The sequence below is a fragment of the Gouania willdenowi genome, chromosome 5 (assembly GCF_900634775.1).
Source record: "Gouania willdenowi chromosome 5, fGouWil2.1, whole genome shotgun sequence".
Lineage (NCBI taxonomy): Eukaryota > Metazoa > Chordata > Actinopteri > Blenniiformes > Gobiesocidae > Gouania > Gouania willdenowi.
This window is the reverse complement of record NC_041048.1, coordinates 35,506,371-35,526,387: the sequence shown is the minus strand read 5'-3', so window position 1 is coordinate 35,526,387 and position 20,017 is coordinate 35,506,371. Positions and strand designations below refer to the sequence as shown.

Here is a 20,017-nt window from a genome sequence, read left to right as displayed (position 1 = left end):
TTTATTGAAGAGGAGTTAAATAGCATTTACAACTTGTAATCAGATTAGAAGGATTAGTGCGTATATTACGGATAAGCATATGTACAGCATATATTTTTGTATTTCCAGCTCGTTTTGGAGCCCTGATGCACCTTATTTGCTGATTTGTATATTGTCTATTGTTCTCCTTTATAGTACCCCCTTTTGTTTTTTTTGTTTTTTTGTCCTTTGCTTCTAAGGAAGTTAGAAGTTGAGGTTATTATCCTCATCGAGAGGTTGTATTTTTGAAAATGTTCAATAAAAAACAATCAAAAAACATTCATTATAAATTTTTATTGTTTTTTTATGTCTTAATCTAATGTGGTGAGTGGTGGGGCGGTGCCATAGCGCCCTCTATTGGCCAGTCGCCACTGGGTGGCAGTGTGCTGCTCTGTTGTTACTGAGGAGACGTTGGCTGCTCATCATCTCAGGTCCAAGAGTTCTTTGGCTGTGATTCAGAGTCCTGGGTCACTGGAAGGAGAACAATGTTGTTAGTTTGACTTTCACTACATTAGAATCAACTGTGGGTCAAACTATTGATGGACATTATATTTAATCTATATCAAAGGTTATCAACCACTGTACCTGAGGGTGGTTTAACACAGACATGAACATTAAAGAACAGTCACGTGTAGACAGGGCCATCTATAAGGGGGAATAAATGGGGAGAACTTTTTGGGGACCATCCATTAAGTCATCAAAATGATGGTACATCGTTCTATGAATCTGTGATAACCACCAAGTTTACTATTATTGAGCATTAGTATATTATCATCTTAAAGATGAAAGTCCTTGTTTTGATCAGAAACAAAATGGGTTCAAAGTGACCAAAAATGTTGGAAAAGGTGGTGAAATGGGATTTTAAAAACCAGAAAAATTGGTTAATAGGGTTTATACTGTAAGTGCTGAAAATGTCTCAGAAGCATAAAAAATGTGCAGAAAAGGCATTAAGATTTGATGAAGAAGTGGCAGAAATGGAAGTAATGTAGCAAAAATGTATTAAAAGGAGCAAAAAATATGGCAAGAAAAAGTGATGAAAATAGATTAAAATTAGTGATAGATTTTGCGCTTTTTACGTGTATCGTATTGGCCGACGTGGGCTGCTGCGTTCGCTAATTCGCATTTTTCACAGAAAGCAGACATTTTTTTACTTGTTCTTATAGTTGCAGGTAGCACCTGCAACTATAAGTGGGGTGCGCGGAGAATGCATTGGCATTCTTTCACCTCTTCTCCCCCAGCAAACTTTCACGCAGCAGCACATCTGTCCACAGGTGGACCCCAACTGGATTCTACTGCCGGGCGCTGCTGCCGTATCCTTTCCTCCAAAGAATTTAAAAGCTGCAGTGTTCTCCTTGCCCCCACCATCAAGAATGACACTGGTCCGAAGCCCCCGCAGCGTGATGAAAGAAGGCCGACCGCCAACAGCAGGTCTGCTCCCAGTGCGTCAGGTTGGAACACGCCCAGCAGGCCCAACACTGCAGGCTTCAACACGGCTGGCGCTCCAGGTGAGCCTGTCAGAGGAGGTCCCCATCTCTCCCCCAGTCAGCGCCAAGCCTGTTGCGGCTGAGAGGATGGACAACAGCACTTCCGCTCGGCCCAATTGGGGATCACAGTCAAACATCGTGTTTTTTGTTAAATTTTTATAATCCTTTTATGATGTTGCTTCTATGATGTATATGCACCTATGTTTTATTATGTTATTATGATGTTGAACTTGTTTTATTTCTCCACTGCTCTGTACAGCACTTTAGAAATGTATCTGCAAAAAAGCGCTTTATTAATAAAATGAATTACTTACTTACTTACAAGTATAATTGAACCCAATCCTGACCTTACTTTGATAAAGTAAAGAGCTTAGCCTTTATGTGTTTGAATAAAACAGTGGTAATGCTACGATGACACTTACTGTTTGCCCTCTTGATTCATTTTTTCCAGAGTTGCTGCTAAAAATCTCTGCAGAGCTCTCAGTGTGGAGTCCTTCATGGTGTCTAAGTCCACTACGACCTCCCCCAAACCGCATTGTTGTTGATACAACTCCCTGGAATAAATGAAGTTGAAAACATTTCTCAGTTCTTCCTCAGGCAGCTTGTACAGGTCCAGTTTGATCTGCTTCTTCTCTTGGTAAGTCATGGGAGACGTCACACTGGGCTTGTTGCATTCTGTACTGGTTGTACTGGGCCTACAGTGGACAGAAGGAGATCAAACTTTTGGCTCAAAGGGTTTGAAAACAAAAGTTACAAATGTTCTATGAATCCCGAATGACCGCCAGAACTTCGGGAATTATAGAACCTATAATTCTATAATTTAGTGTTTATTAGTTACACAAACACAATTTTTGTGATATACATTTTCACTACAGGGACCTTTTAACATGTTATTAGAATTATTAGAGAAGCATGCTTACAAAGACGAACTGGAGGTCGCTGACTTTTCAGGAATCGGTTTGATTTTCAAATATTTTATCTTCAATTGGCTACCCTTTTCTCCTGTTTCCCTCTTCCTCTTCTTGGGTTTGGGCCGAGGCTTTCTGGACAATTCTTCCACCTCATCACCGATAGCTTTTATCTAAAAAGACAGGAACATCATAATGAAGTTATCTAAAGTGGTTATCAAGTATCAAGTATAAGGAATCTGTTTGTTACCAACCTGCTTCTCTATGACACCCAGCTCGTAGTCCCTCCACAATCTTTTCTTCTTTGAGGAGCGGACGCCGTCACAACTTAATGAAGTGGACAGAGTTCCAGCTCCGGTTCCTGTTCTTCTGCTGATCGACTGCTTGGACATGAAACGACTCTCGGGGTGTCTGGGAACCTTTGAATAACATGCCTCGAAAATTTTCTGTTGACACAACAAATGCATGGTGTAGCATTAAGAAGTAATGTCAAAACAACTACAACTGTATGGAGATAGATTTGAGTCTTTTATTCAATACGAAAAAATTAAAATGCCAAATATTTGCCATTGAACACTATTTTCTTTGATTAAAATATTTCTTATGATTGAAGTAATTTTCTTTTAATTAAAAAGTCGTCTTTGTATTTGGGCCATATTATGGGTAGTACATTTGTTTTTTATCATTTTATTTTAAAAAAAAAGTCCATCAATCAAAAAAAAAGTGTTTGAATGCGAAAAAAAAAAAATGAAAAGTTATTGAGACCTAAACAAATTTGTCATTTTGACACAAACATTCTGCAGTGGGCGGAGCCTTCCTCATTGGTCAGACATGTTTGAATGCACCAATGACGTCTTAAATAATATTATCTCTATAACAACAAGTAAATGGCCCAAAAAAAACAAATTATTTGGGTCACAAATTACTATTATTTTTGCATTTAAACCATTTTTTTTCTTTGATTAGAAATTGTTTTTTTGATTGAAGTGATTTTTACCTTTCTTGAAAAGGTTGTTTTTTATGATTGAACAATAAAGACACAAATCTACCTCCATACAATTATAGGCCATGCCAAAAAAAAAGCTATATTACACTGTACATTCAGATTTTGAAAAATGAGTGAAAAGCCACACCTGAAGTTTTATGGCCATGGCGACCACCTCATGTGAAGGTGAGTTGTATCTGTAACAGTTTGGAGAACATTAGTCGCACATCGGCACAAAAGTCTTCGGCGTTTGCGTACTCCCGCTGGTCCATCTTTTTCTGAGGAAAATAAACACAATAAACGTTAGCGGTGTAAGAATAAAAATGATTTGGCGATATATCGCAATATTTCGTCGCACGATTATCATATCAATCCAAAAATGTCCAAATTCATTTTTTTTTAAACATGTTTTCAAAACTTAAAAAAAACATTTAATTGCGCTTACATATGCATAGCACATAAACTCCCGGTCACTAGGTGCCAGTGAACCACATCAGACGTTGTTAAACTACCTCACTCCTCAATGCATTTTTGTTTGGAGGTTGATTGCACTTTATTTTCATAAAATATACTGGGTACTTTTATTGATGTTTTTGTTTTAAGAACTTAACAGAATCAGAATCTGTTGTAGAATAAACTTCATGAAACCTTTTTTGTAATTTGACAGTTTGATTAACATACCACTTGTTTTTTATATTTGTGCTTCAATTACAGTTAGTTATCATTTACATTCTCTCGTATTTCATATCATTTTATACTTGTAAAGGTGGAATTTGTAATTATTGATTTTGCGATGTATACATACGTGGAGTTTGCGGTGAGCAGGGGGAGCATTGCCGCAAATCTCAAGACAGTCAATATACTTACTTATATTTACCCCCGTAAGAATCTCAAACTCCAGGTATTATGTTAATAATGATGATAATGGACATATATCGTATTGTTTAGTATCAGGATATATTGTATCCCGACATTTAAACCATGAATCGTATCATCAGATTCATGGCAATGTACAGCCCTAGCAAACGTGCAGCTCGACATGCATCAGTGTGTCTGTGGGGAGTGGTCTAACCTTGATGGTGCCGAGGTCCATGGGCTCTTTGATGATGTTGTGATAATCATGCAAACCCAGAGCTAGTGTGTCGACTGGCTCGTAGAAGGGCCAGGCGTATTCACTGTGCTTCATGGAGAGCAGCTCCTTCAGGATGTTCTGGCAGCACCTGAGAGGATCTGGTGCTCTGGTTCGTTTGGTCTCAGTGAAGGGCAGGTCTTTTTTTGGCCGTTTCATAGGTCTTCCACTTTCTGAGTCGTCATGCTTCCTTTTCAATCTCATCTGTAAAGTGAGAATGACATATTGTATATATCAGTACTATATAGAGGAGCACTAGAATCTGACATTTTAACAGCAGATTTCCTACTTTTAAACTGCTCTCTGGTGCATCAGTTTGTATGATAGACCAAATAGGTGCTTGAAACTGAGGAATATCAGGAGGAATAGCCGTCACTCTCTGCTTCACAACCACCTCTGACACCTGAGATTTCTGAGAAGAACCTGCAACAGAGAACATTAACAGACTATCAGTGCACAGTGCAGTTCTTTAATAATACAGTTAGAGAGGTCCAAGGAGCATTTGGAATCCATTCACATAGATGCAAAAAATGTACAGATTAGGTCAAGTTCAAAGTGTGATGGTACATTTACAAGAATGGTTCTTAAAGGGATCCTCCAATGCACCGTATAATTCCATTAACTTTTAAAAATGGGAGTACTTTACAGTTTTAGAGCCTGTGTTCCTCAATCCTGAAATCACTTGACTGATGTAGTCACACGGCCCCACTGCCTGTAAACATCCCATTGTTTTCTATTGGAGTTAAGAATTCAGCCTGCTCTTTTAATCATTTAACAACTTTTATGACTTTTTATCAGCTTTTTAGATTTTTTTGTAACTTTTTAGATCATTAAGCAGCTTTATCAATCAAAATAACAACTTGTGCTGCCTTTGGTAGCACTAAAAATCAGGAAAATTAAAGATGTCAGGGTAATAATCTTATGTTTACAGAAAGAGCATGAAACCAGTTTTGACGCCTAAATAATCTGTGACTGTATGGGGCGACAGTTCCAACTCTGTGGTTTGTTAATAGACAATGAAGCAGAAAAGAGCTCTCCTAAGGGACCTTTACTCTCCCTTAAACAGTGCGCTGACACGCTCTGATGGTGTAACGTTGGACATTGTGGAGGAGTACAAATACCTGGGAGTAGTGATTGACACTAAACTGGACTGGGGGAGGAACACTGACTCCTTCTACAGGAAGGGCCAAAGCTGCCTCTGTTTTCTGAGACGGCTGAGGTCCTTCAACATTTGCAGAAAAATGCTGAGGATGTTTTACGAGTCTGTGGTGGCGAGTGTGATCCTCTATGCTGTTGTTTACTGGGGGAGCAGACTGAGGGTCGCAGATGCCAACAGACTCATCTGCATGACCAGTGACGTTGTGGGGGATTAAACTGGACTCTCTGACAGTGGTGACAGAGAGGAGGACCCTGTCCAAGGTGAATGCCATCTTGGTCAATGAATCCCACCCACTCCATGATGTGCTGGTCAGTCACAGAAGCACCTTCAGCACCAGGCTGATCCAACCACGGTGCTCCACAGAACGCCACAGGAAATCATTCCTGCCTGTGGCAATCAAACTGTATAATTCATCACTGTAACCTCACAGCTTGATTGTTGTAAATATCTAAATCCTATTTGTAAATGTGTATTATTTTTATAATATATGTATCATATTTGTATATTTGTATTATAACTATTTTTATTATTATTATTGTAGTAGTAGTAGAAGTAGTAGTAAATTTTTTTATCCTACTTTATTTTCTACTACTGTAATGTGTGTGTATCTGATCCCTATTTTTAACAGTATTTTACTTTTACTTAATCATACACTTATTTAACATTTATTCTTTCTATCAAACGTTTTATTCTTTTATTTGTGATTTTTTTTCTGTGGCTGTACCAAAAGCAATTTTCCCCTGAGATTAATAAAGGAATTCTGATTCTGATTCTGATATAAAATACTTTTAAAGTCATTTGAATAATAATTCCAATATTTGACCATTTTCTATATTTAATCATTTTTAACTTGTCACAATAGCTGAAGTTAGTGAGTAACCACGGACTGTTGAAGACACACAAACCCTGAGAAAAGAAGTCATTTTGGGTGGGAATCCTTCAACATTCAATAAAAGCTTGCAATTTATATTGGTCATTTTAAACTGTAAAAAAGTTTTTCTTAAATTACTTGAATGTGTCTTTTTCTTCTTCCTCACTGGTTCCCCTTCTGCCAGTTCTGTGTCCACATCTTCCTTCGGCATTTGGGACAATTTATGCAAAAAGAGCTTCTGCAGAGTCTGTGCCATCACAACAATATCATCTCCAGGCTGTGGAAAAAATGAGAAAAGAAAAAATGCACCATGAAAGAGGCGTAGAATGAAAAGCACACACTCCTTTGAGTAAATGTAATTTAAAAAGTAGGAACAATTACAACTGGCAAATAATGGGCATGACAAATCGTAAATGTGGTTAAAATGGCAAAAATAAACATGAAATACAGTGAAAAAAGGTAAAAAGTAACAATGTGTCAACATGCGACAACAGGTGGGAAAACTGGTGAAATGGATTAACAAGTGTCCGGTGGGCTTGGCCAGTCCTGGCGGGGATCTTCCGGGGCGGCTAGCGCGAGGGTGCGCAAATGCATGTGCTGTGACGGTCCTGGCGGGGGCCTTGTGGGGTGGCCGGCCGGGTCTGCTGGGGTCTCAGGCGGGGGGCTCTTTGGGCCTTTAATATTAGACACGTTGATCCCAAATACCAAATACTACAACATCACATCTCACTCTCACTTTAAAATAATCAACTTTTCTCCACCCTTTCCTTTTCTAATTTGAGTCTCTCCTCCCTGTTCTCTTACTCCTCACCTAGGTCTAACTCTGCCCTCTCTTTTTATATCCTCCTATGATAAAGTGTTTCTTATCCTTCCTTAGGGAGGGCTGATGATGGTCACAATTATGCAATAGAATAAATGCATTTATTTAATTGCAATAACAAAACATGCATTGCTGTCTTAAAAAGATTGCACTTCTTGTAGTGTTGACCTTTGACAGCTTGTGCAGACAGAGATAAAAAAGAGCAAAAACTGGGGGGTCTCTGTGCATGAACTTATTTTAGTTCATTGTAAAACCACACCTCCATCTATTGGCCTGGCATGTATACTACATAGTTATTGATGTTTCCAGTGGTCTCATGTTTTGAAAAGTTGCTGTGTGAATGTGGAACTTTTGGAAACAAAAACAAGAGCAAAATGTTGTGGTGTAAACAGGGCCTCAGTTTCCACCACTGTAAGGCCTAACGTAACCTCATACCTGGTTGTAGACGTAGCAGTTGTTAAACATTGTGTCAAAGTCCTTTATGCAGTCCTGTGCTGTGCAGTAGTATCCGTTCTGCAGACGCTTCCTTATGGTGCCCAGATCCATTGGACTTTTGATCATGTTGTGTAATAATCCTGAAAAAACAATAACCAAGAAAATGTCCTGACGATCTCAACTATGACATCATCATGTTATGTTTGTGGTGAACATTTCACTACTTACTGGGATACACAGAGCCTCTGCATCGACTGGCTGTGAAAAGGCCACGAAACTGGTGCTGCCATAACGCTTCCATCACCACATTCTCCAGATACTGAAGCTGAATGGTCACATGACCATTGTTGGCCTCAGGCGGAGGTGCGCTGGATGGCACGGATGGACCGACTTTCACATCTGACATGGTGATGAAGTCTGATTCATTAACCAAAAAAAGAATGAAAGGCCACATTGTATGACTTCATTTCACCATATCTGTATTTCTGCTTTTAATTAGACCTGTGATCAGCTGATGACACAATTTTCCTGAGAGCATCAATCAAAGTAAAGTAAATTATAAAGTCCACCACAGAAGCAAAGCTAATAAACCTTTAATCAAACCTAAGCTTATTTGCGACACAGATTTCACCAATTTCATGATCCATGCAGTACTAATCTAAACACACATGCTCAAGAATAACACAGTAATTTATTATTATTATTATTATTATTATTATTATTATTGCATTCAATTTAAAAGTGCCTTCAGGTTTACCCAAGGACACAAGTACAGAACAAGATAAAAACAGATAAATATACAAGTAGGATAAAAGATTTAAAAAATATAATATGCAATACAGAGGGTGAGGAACACACATTTTATACAATTATGATGTTTTTTCTGCTACAAACTGAAATATAAATGGACAAGATTTAAATAGCGCTTTATGTCTCTTTACAATAACAGCTCATTCACACAGGGATATTACTGCATATGTAAAGAAATTAACATTATAAAAAAAAGCAGTATTTACAATCCATAAACAGAAAAAAAGCTGCTTGTCTGGTTTTTGTTTTTCTGTATTTCTGTTTTGGTTTTAAGTCAGTAAAATGAAAACACCTGCACTGATTATTATTATTGGGATTTGGTTTTATAACCAAGAGAAAACGGTAACAGTGAGTATTTTTACTGCAGTCAAGCCAGCTGTGGTTGACGTTTGCCTGGTCAAATGAGCCGCACGTTGTTTTCTAGTGCGCGATTATACTAACACTTACGGTAACCTTAATGACACCGCTCTGAAGAGCTGCTGGTAGAGACTGTGGGTCAGACTGTAGTCTCACAATCAGTCCTATGAAAATTACGATACTTTTACGTAATAATTATGATTATTTTCAGTAATAAACTGAAGATATCACGAAGGTATGCGTCCGGATTTCAAAGTAAAGGACGACGTGAAAGAAGAAGAAAAAAAAAGTTACTATAAGTTGTCCATGTCATAAAATTTAAAGATATACACCCAACTTTACTTTGAAATCCAGACGCATACCTCCGTGATATCTTCAACCACTTACTTGACCGCAGTATTATTAGTTAAGTTGATTAAGGAATATTACATAATTAGTCATTACAGTTTACAATATTAATATAAACTCACCTTTCTTCACAAACGTTGCTCACTGGGGACATCTGCTGGTCCATCTTTACGGGCTGTTTATAGGTTAGATCCATTTTAGTAGTTTCCTGTAGATTCTGAATCTACTCCTTCATTCTAAAAATGCGGCTTTGATCTTTTACCCTGAGTTTCCATGACGACCATGGTAAATATGAGCTGTTCCACAAAGCTGTGTTCAGTGACAAAATGCGTATCGTAGAGCACATTATTATTGGACAACAGGTCTAAAAATATATTTTGCTGGGAGGGAGGGAGTGCGCTAGTGAGCCGAAATGAAGTAGGAAGTGTTTCGTTGGGCGAAATTAAATGTTGCAATAATTATTTCCAGTGCTTTTTGTTCGTTTTGTTTTTCTTTAGTTAATTAACGTGTGTGACACAGCTTCCAGCTGAGAAAAATAAAGTTCGGCCAGGCCAGTATGGGCCTAACCGAGGCCAAATGCACCCTCAGGTCTGGGTACCTCCATAGGTCAGACTTAATGAGGGTTTCCACTGGATTACGTCTCCGCTGCGTCACGGCACCGATACGGTTTTGTCCCGCTGTCCGCCGTCCGGTATCCCCACCGGTTTGCGTTTTGAGTGCACCACGGTGCACTCCGGTTGGACGACTGTGACGTCATGAGACAGAGCAGTTCTCACGATATTTATATAATTGCATGAGAACGCAGTTAAAGTATGTGTATAAATGCAATAAACAGTTAAACAGGTCAGTGTAATGAAGGAGAACAAGAAGGTTGGACTCTGGATTTGTCACAGTCACATTTTTTGCAACAGGCCAACAGAGAAGAGATAAAACTGCACCAGTAAAACATAAACTAAATCAAAGGTGCTGCAGTTTACAGTGCAGTTACAGTATGAGAGGAAACAATACAGTGAATGTGATTTTGTTTTTACACATTATGACGTTTTGGTGATGTAGTATCTTGAAATATAATCTGAAGTTTTTTATTTTGAAAAGTATCCGATATTTATTGTGCAATATGTGCTTAATTTCCTGTTTAGCTTCATTTGCTCTGTGCTGATTGATGCGTTGTGCTCCGGTGTCCGCTATAAATAGAAGCCCTGCGTATATCTGGCAGAGGGCACCGGACTGTCGCATCTGGGAAGGAGCAGACGGCACTGCAGCGGACCCGGTGGAAATGAACACATAGACTAAAGTGGAAACCTATCAGCTCCTGTGGCGCGGCAGTGACGTAATGCAGCGGAGCCGCATCCAGTAGAAATTGGGGGCTAGCATCCCAGCCAAAGCCGAGCTAGCTCCCCGGCAAAACCCACGGATATGGACATGTCAGACTTAAAAAGCCTAGAACCTTCTATCCTCTGAAGTCCGACATCTCCGCAGTGACTAGAACAACTGAGAAATATACATTCTGAGGATTTTAATCTATACTATGAAGACGAAAGGTCTGTGTGTGTGTGGAGCAAATATCTCCCAGACGCGGTGTGAGTTCGACCTGAAACTTAGTCAACGGCTTCCAAATACTCCACATCTCTTATTTTGGAGTAATATGATGTAGAAAAACCGGTCAAAACGTTAATTTTAAGATTAAGGCTCCCTCGGTAAGAGCGCGGTATTGGAGCGCGCAACTTCCGTTCCGGGTTCATGACGTCACCGTGTCGCAGTTTGTTTGAGTTAAAAAAAAAGGTCAATATTAAAAACGTCTTTGTACCGCTAAAAGTCATTTAGGTTAATATTTCATGGTTATTTAATATATTATTATATATATTATTATTTAAATCTCGGGTCACGAACTTCACTTCCTTCTTCGTCTCATGATTGTGGGCGGTGGCTGTGCTGACGGTCATTAGCCGACCATATAGCAAACATTCTGCTGCTTCAGACAGAGGAATGTAACGTTTTGTGAGTGGATGGGTCCACAACACGGCTCCTATGATTATTGTTTGTTCTGCGCAAGGGTGAGTATTTCTTCTTATATTATTCTATGTGCTAAGAAAGATGCTTCAGCTACAATGTAAACACACACACACATGGCTGAACTCACACAGAGCCATTTAGAGGGAGTTGCGACTTGGTGTTCCAAAACATTTATTTTTCGTGGCACTTCCGTGTCTCTCTTAACAACCTGCGACGGATTATGTGCAAGACGTGTGAGAGATAACGCACAGAGGAGATGGATGTAGACACACGCACACACACACAACCATTTATAATAAAAATATACTAAATGAGTAAAATAAAACAAAAACTAAACAATATTTATACACAAAATGACACCAGAATCACACTACAATGGCAACAAAAAACAAGAATTTTCCAAAAAGAAAGCACAAAAAGACAACTGAAAGATAAAAAATACACATAATGATGACTTAAAAAAACATACATTACAGAAAAATACAAAAAATATGAAAATACACAAACTATTTATTTATACCAAAAATACACAAAACTAAATATTTACACAAAAAATACACAAAATGACTCCAGAATCACACTACAATGGCAACAAAAACAATAAATATACAAAAAATGCACAAAAATACAACAGAAAGACACAAAAATACATATGACTCCAAAAAATATACATTACAGAAAAATACACCAAACAAAAAACATTTAAAGTGAGTAAAAAAACAAAACAACAAACACATTTATCATGCACATGTCCCATAGAATTAAACCAGGAAAATTGCAACCCACATTTTGCACCCGCAATTATACCCCTTATGCTCCCACATGAATGCATACTTCCTGTGGGCACTGTGCTAGTTTCCTTAAAACTGAATTGCAGCAGGAAGAGACGAGACTGGGACCCACACTGAGATTGATCAGATGAAAGCCCACAGGAGGTAAATAAAGACTAGGGTCACCATACGTCCTTTTATCCACAAAATGTCCTCTTTTCACGTGCTGTAGTAGACTGTCCGGACGATTTTACAAATTGATCAGAACAGAAAGCCTGTTTCTGCAACTAAAAAAAAGAAAAATTGCAATGGAAAGTTATAATTAAGATTGATTAAATTCATATTTATAAGAAACAAAGTCATAATTATTTTTAGTTTTGAATAAATTATTGAAAGTGTAATTAAGAATGGATGTAATGTCAGTGGTTCTCAACCTTTTAAGCCTACGATCCCAAAATAAAGGTTCCAGAGACTGGGACCTTCACTGTACCTGAAGGTGGTTGAACGCAGACATGAACATTGAAGAACAGTCGTGGAGACAGGGCCATCTATAAGGGGGAATAAAAGTAAAACAATGGTCCATTGTTTTATGAATCTGTGATAAACCCCATTTATGTTTTCATCTGAATATTAACCACTGTTATCCGGAAGTTTATTATTATTCAGGCATTAGTATATAGTCATCTTAAAGATGTAATCCTTGTTTTAATCAGAAAAAAAATGGATTCAAAGTGACCAAAAATGGTGGAAAAGGTGGTGAAATGGGATTTTAAAAACCACAGAAATTGGTTAAAAGGGTTTATAAGTACTGAAATGTCTCAACAACTCAAAAAATAGACATACAGGTATACCATAAACAGGGGTTGTGTAACTTTGAACAAATAAGTAAAAAAAATTGTAGTCAGCAGAACTGCTTTCAAACTAAACCAAATGTATTGCCACAGAACCCATAAACAAGCTAGAACAAATGTAGTATATACAATGGAGTGAGTTCTGTGTGGCCAGGGTGTTATAACAGTAGTTTATTGACATTTATTTGTTTTTGTTTATTTTGTTTTTTCAGATTCAGAAGTTAGTTAACAAGTAATTAATAAAAAACGTGGATGACAAAGGAGAGGTAAACAAACATGCATGTTTAAGGCCTGACAAAATGTAATTTAAGACCAAAATTACAAAATATGGACATTCAAATTCAGTTGTTCCTAGTTGTTCCTGGTTTCTATCTACTTTGTGGATAATTTTTATGTATATGTTGAGCTTTTATTCTGAATTTGTATGTTGTAATCTCAGCAGAGGGTTTTTCACCGACGTCACGTTCTGGGGCAGTAACCCTAATGCACAGCCGTGTTGGTGGCACTCGGAAGTAAACACTGCATGGAAAACCACAGAAAGCTTGATAAAAAAAAAGCATTATAGATGCAAAGGCATACAGGGAAGGACTTGGTCTGCAGGAAATGGCACAATAATTGGAAAAAGTTCCGGTTTATTGGTGGTGCAGATCATGCAAGTTGGCTCCCTCGTCTTGCATCAATGATGAGTCTTCTATGTATTGCGTATCTTGATATAGTCAACTACTGGTTTTTAACCCTTAACCATCTGGGTCATCCTTTTGATGAAGTCAGACCTTTTACCTGGAATACAATGAGAAATACAGCACATTTTAGCTCTACATTTTAAGAACTGTTGCTACTGTAGCAGGCTATTAAATGCAATAATATTAAGTCAATAATGCCATATGCAGTAGCTTGATATGAATTATATTATTATCACCACACTAGAAAATTAGTTTAAGAGCCGCTGCGATCAACAGTTCACTTACCTGACAAGAAATGGGCCAAACAAATTTGGATGTTGTCCAGATTTTTTTCCTCGTAGGTCCAGGTTTAACTTCGCTAGCCACAAGCGCCTCTTGTCCTTTGATCATTTTTGACATTGTTCTCCCTGATTTGTTATAAGTTTTGGAAGTCTATAAAACTTTAAATGTTTTTCACAGTCTGACTGATTGGGGTACAGCCAAAAACATGGCAATAGTTCACCATTTCCTCTAAAAAATCAGGGATTGCTTGTGTGCGTGTGCTTTGTTTACCTGCTGAGTACCTCCAATATGGTGACTTCCGGGTTAATGACGCATTTGATGACGCGCAGTGAAAACCCTCTATTTGCAAGTCATCTTTGAGGTGACTTGTTTTTTACAGTGAAGCACATTGTGTTGCCTCGTGCATGAAAAATTTTATTTGATTTGAATAAGTTTGTTCATGTTTCTTAAACGGCCCTCGCCTTCGCCGTGCCGCTTTGCCATGACCCTTTGCCGCGCCACGTTTGCTGCGCCGCCTTTACCAAACTGCACCGCCTTCTGCAGTCTGCACCAACTTTGCCGTGCCGCCTTCGCTGTGCTGCCTTTGATGCGCTGCTTCAAGTTCATACAGACATAATACAACAGTAAATTTTATACTAACAATGCATTATTATTGATTTGTTTAGACAGTAATGTACTATTGAGATATACACTTACCGACATATTTATGATATTTGTTGTACCAACACATCCAAGAACATTGCTGGAGTAGTACTGGCAGTAGTAGTAGTAGCTCCAGGAGTGTGTTAAAATCTGAGCTGAAATTTTTCAAGATTTGGCCAATTTCCTATTAACACAAAATGGAGAGAATCTCAATTGAAAATAACACGATAAAAAATAAAGCATGCTTCTCATTGATTTTTGGATCTCGAGGCCAAAACAGAAGTTTGTGAAAAATTCCAAGCATTTTTGATTTTTTTTTTTTTCCCACATTAAATTGTTTTTCACTCTGTAGGGGGTGCTAACACGCCAATTTTCATACTTCCACATTGAGCTGGTTCTTCGTATATGCAAATGGTCGCATTTAAAAATAAAAAAAACATTTATATGTATAAAAAATATATATATATATTTGCCCAACATTCACCGCGCCGTCCTGCAAACACCGTAAAAGTTATAAAAAATCCATTGCTTTTGGTGTCCCACTTCTTTAGATGATCTCCAGCGATTATGAACACACCGCCACTGTGTGTGTGAGGTGCTCGTCTCGGCTACCTGAAGCTGCCATGCTGCAATACATCATGGACCACTACTTGGTTAAGACCAGATAACCATCCAACATAGGAAACCGATGTAAGTTCCTCCGTCAGATCTACCCAAAGTTCCACAAACAGGGACAGAGATGAACCTGTAGCAACGATTATGAACTGGAAACTCAACTAAAGCTAATTATGCTAAGCCAACACACTGAATGCAGACATGGCTTAGAGCTAATTGATGTCAGAGTGAATGTCTTCACTTTGTTGAGGAAAGAAAAACTGTGGCCATCAGTCTCGTTGCATGACCGGAACTACTTTTTATTAACAGGCATCGCAGTTATACATCGCATCACACAGTGCAAACAGGTGGGGTCAGGAGTCAAACAAAATAAAGTAAAAAATACAATTGAGAGCATATTAATTATTTACCTACATGTGTTAACAATATATTAACACTAATGCTAACCACTCCATGTAAGGAATAGACCAGGTAAAAAGATTAAAAGAACACGTCTTACTGTCATAAAGCCAGAGAGTGCAACAGATTTGTTTATGGTAAGATTTAACACCTGTATGAAAGGATAAAAGCTAAACATGTCACACGTTGTGTGAAATAAATGTTAGCATAAATGTTAGCATAAACACTGTCACTATTCATTCGTCCCAACTTGTGAAATGCAATTTTTTAAAATTATATTTCTTGTGTTCACAAGACAAAGCTTGTCCCATCCTGTACTTCTGCTAATTACCTTGCTACTTGTAGCTAGTTAGCTTGCTACTTGTAGCTAGCAAGCTTTCTACTTAGCCTTCCAGTTGATCCAGCGAAGAAGGGGGCTGGATGGTGGGGCTGGAGGTGGAGGGTGCCACCGCCTGTAGCGACGCCCCTGTGCCACTACTGAATAGTGGCATGGGGGAGGCATTCCTACCTCAAGTTGCCCTACCAATCCCTCCAATTTTATTCGCACCTCAACACACCACCTCCCGGAGGGTGCGACCACCACTCAATCAATCAATCAATCAATCTTTTATTTGTATAACACCAAATCATAACCAATGGTATCTCAAGACACTTTACAGTAGAGCAGTCTTAAGGACGAACTCTTCATTTCATGGATACACACATATGCCTATATACGTATATACACATATGTATCCCACACCTAGTGTTGGGGTGGTCAAGACCGGTCTTGGTCTCGAGACCGGTCTCGAGACCAAATTTTAAAGGTCTTGGTCTCGTCTCGGTCTCTGAAGCATTTTGACTCGGTCTTGTCTTGGACTCGGGCTGCCCGGACTCGGGATTTTCCGTCAAGACCGTTCGAGACCAGCACTAATTCCTGCTATTTTTAAACTTTTTTATAATGTGATAATAACACGGAGAAGAACGGGATAAAACAATCCTTTAGTCATTATTTAATCCACCCTGTATAATGACCACAACCTTCCTTAATGTGACTGTGTGTGTGTGTGTGTGTGTGTGTGTGTGTGTGTGTGTGGCTGCGGTGTCAGTTTGGACCGCAGAGCGCAAGGGAGATATGAACTAATCACCGGTAAAAATCCCAGTAAAACTCCAGAAAACAATCACCAGTAATAAATATTATCTCCTGGTAAAGACAGTAGCTCTAACAACTGGTAAAAATGATAAACTGATGATATTACAGCCTGTGAAGGCTGGATAGGTGACGCACTTACTCTGCTTCTGGGTCCTAGTGCCAGCCGAGCGGTGAAGCCTGTTCCTTTTACCGTGTTTACTGAGGTCCGTGTGTGTTTAATAAGTCCGTGTGTGTTTAATAAGTTTGTGTGTGTTTAATAAGTCCGTGTGTGTCCGTGTGAAAGTCTGCATGTTTATGCATCTGTCCATCCACTCTTTTCATTATATCCATGTCTTTTAAGGCTTTATTACATAATATCGGCTGTAGTCCGGGCCGCCGCCATCTTGGATTATGTCGTCACCAGCGCGTCATCGCCGCGCATCACAGAATGAGTCAAATAACTGTAAAGAGGTCTTATATTAGTCTATTATCTTTAAAGTGGTGTTATTTTTTGTGTCTTTAGACTCCAATTACATGTATGTATACAATATGTTCCCCACAATATAAACAGGTTCACAATATAATTAATTTTTATAGTTTCTGTTTCCAGAATAATAATAATAATTCTCAACAAGAACAATTGATTAATTTGTCACATGACTGTTCCAGGGTTTGTTTGTTTTATTTAGTTTCACATCTACCTGTAGCTCTATGTTTTTTACACTGATGACAACTTGTTTGTAGTTTTATTTCAGAAAGTTTCACTTTTACAGTTACAGTTGGAAACCTTTGTTAATTGAATATCCTAGTTACATTACAGCAACCAAATTAAACTATATCAACTAAGTGAATTAATAAAAATAACCTGTGTAAAGGCTTTTTCAAACTAAAAAATTATCTTGTGAAATCTGTGACCTGTTAAACCTGAACAACTGAAAGAATCAGAATCAAGAATCATTATTTCTTGGCAGAAATGCTTTTAAACACTTGCTGTACATTCAGCTGACATAAAAACCTTGTTTTCAAATATGTAGAATAATTGTGAATTTATCAGTAGCAGTAGTAGTTTTAATATTTTAGTTAATTTTTTGCAGGCACCTTTTTTGTCCGTCAAATGTATTTAAAATAAACTAAAATTAAAGAGAGATGTTATTTAACTGTTGAACCTTGTCATAATTTTATTTATTTATATATTTTTTTAAATTGAAAAAAAAATGTTTATGGTCTTGGTCTTGGTCTTGGTCTCGGCTTGTCTCGGTCTTGGTCTTGACTCGGTCTCGGCTCCCAAAAGTCTTGGTCTTGTCTTGGTCTCGGTGCATGCTGGTCTTGGGCAAGTCTTGGTCTCGGATAGTGCGGTCTTGAACACAACACTACCCACACCCAACATGAATTCATCATGGCGGCAAGGAAAACCTTCTGTTAAGCAGCAGGAACCTTGTGTGGATCCCATTCCTATGATGAACAGCCATCCACGTTATGCTGTGTGTGCAGAGGAAAGGGTGGAGACAGAGTTGTTGAGACTCTGTAACTCCACACTGAGGATCCCACGGACCTGCAAGACAAAAGCCAAAAGGAGTACAGGAGCAAACACACAAGGAAAGAAGCAGACATAGAGGGAGTGTTAGAAAGAGGAATGGGACCCTCTCCGGTCCCTCTCTAACCACTTCCACCCTCCGGAGCTATTGCACCACATACACATATATACATAAAGGTTGGACGGGGAGCACCGCTGCCCTCCATCCCCTTTCTTTTAATTGCACCTCATACATTCACTAAACACATACATTCACACAGGGAATAGGGTAGGATCACATATTTGGGCCTGTCAGGTGGGGGCCTGGCCCCTCTGTTGATGGCTGGGCCACGGTAGGTGGGTCCAGAGCGCCCTTGGTTGGGGGCTGCTGTTTCGCACCGGGTGGGTTTCGTTGGGAGTGCCTCCTTCCTGCGGTGGTCGCCGCCGGTCGCTTGTGCGCCGGTGGATGGCATTGCCTTGTGGCTTGCGCTGTCCGGTAGGCGGCGGGGCCTGGACTACTGTCCTTGCGCTGTCTGGGGCTGTGCGGTCCTGCTGGACTGTGGCCGGTTCGTGGGCTGGGGTGGGGGGGTTCCCGGTCCTGGAGGGGTCCCGGGGGGGTGCTCTTGGGGACCGGCGGGCTTGGGCGGCTGGCTTGGCCGGTCCTGGCAGGGGTCTTTCGGGGTGGGTGGCGCATGCCGCGCTCTTGCCTGTCAGTGGGTGTGGCGTGGGATCCCCCCTGCTTGGGCGGTACCCGGTGAGGCAGGGGTCTTGGGATTGCCGCCTCTGGTCTGCGCGCGCCGCATGCCGGTGTGGCGGTCTGGCTGGGCCCTTGGGGGGGTGGGGACTTTGGCAATAACTAAGGTGCATCGCGCTGGCGGTATAAAAAAAAGGTGACCTGGGGCGCTCTGGGGGACTGGGTCTGTACGCCTGGGGGCTGGCGGTGCGGCGTCCCCTTGTTCCCCATGGCGGCCAGGGGTGTGATCGTTGTCCTTGGGCGGGCTGTTCCCGGTGCTGCTTCTATTCTGGGTCCTTCTGGCCTGCGTTCCGGTCCCTGCTGGCTCTGGGCCCGTTGGCGGGTGCTATAGGATATATATATATATCCTTTTCATTTTCACATCCACACTGTGGAACTTGTGACTTGTGATGATGTCTTAGGTTCTCTCACAGTCAACAGCTCAATTTTGACAGGTAGTCCTGGAAATCCTGAGTTTACCTTGTCACCATGACCGGAGCGTGTTAGCTGAGCTTGAGCTGCTTGGCGGAGGACTTCGTTCTCATATTGCTTTTTCTTTGCCTTTTCTGAAAAGTGACAGCTCATATCTGTCTTTATCCATGCTGGGTCTGATTCTGACTTAAAGGAAAAGAAAAAGAGGCAGGGAAAGCAGAATTATTTAATTTCTCTTACTTCATTTTGCTAATTGGCTTTTATTGAAGAGGAGTTAATTAGCATTTACAACTTGTAATCAGATTAGAAGGATTAGTGCGTATTATACGGATAAGCATATGTACAGTATATATTTTTGTATGCCCAGCTCGTTTTGGAGCCCTGATGCACCTTATTTGCTGATTTGTATATTGTCTATTGTTCTCCTTCATAGTACCCTCTTTTTCTTTGTTGTTTTTTTTGTCCTTTGCTTCTAAGGAAGTTAGAAGTTGAGGTTATTATCCTCATCGAGAGGTTGTATTTTTGAAAATGTTCAATAAAAAACAATCAAAAAACATTCATTATAAATTTTTATTGTTTTTTTTATGTCTTACTCAAACTAACATGGTGAGTGGTGGGGCGGTGCCATAGCGCCCTCTATTGGCCAGTC

At 39.6% G+C, this 20,017-nt stretch overlaps 1 pseudogene; it reads right to left on the bottom strand.

The window, feature by feature from the left end:
* Nucleotides 1-297: 297 nt before the first annotated feature.
* The window catches only part of LOC114463826 (bromodomain-containing protein 2-like), a 40,398-nt pseudogene continuing 20,678 nt past the window's right edge, over nt 298-20,017 (bottom strand).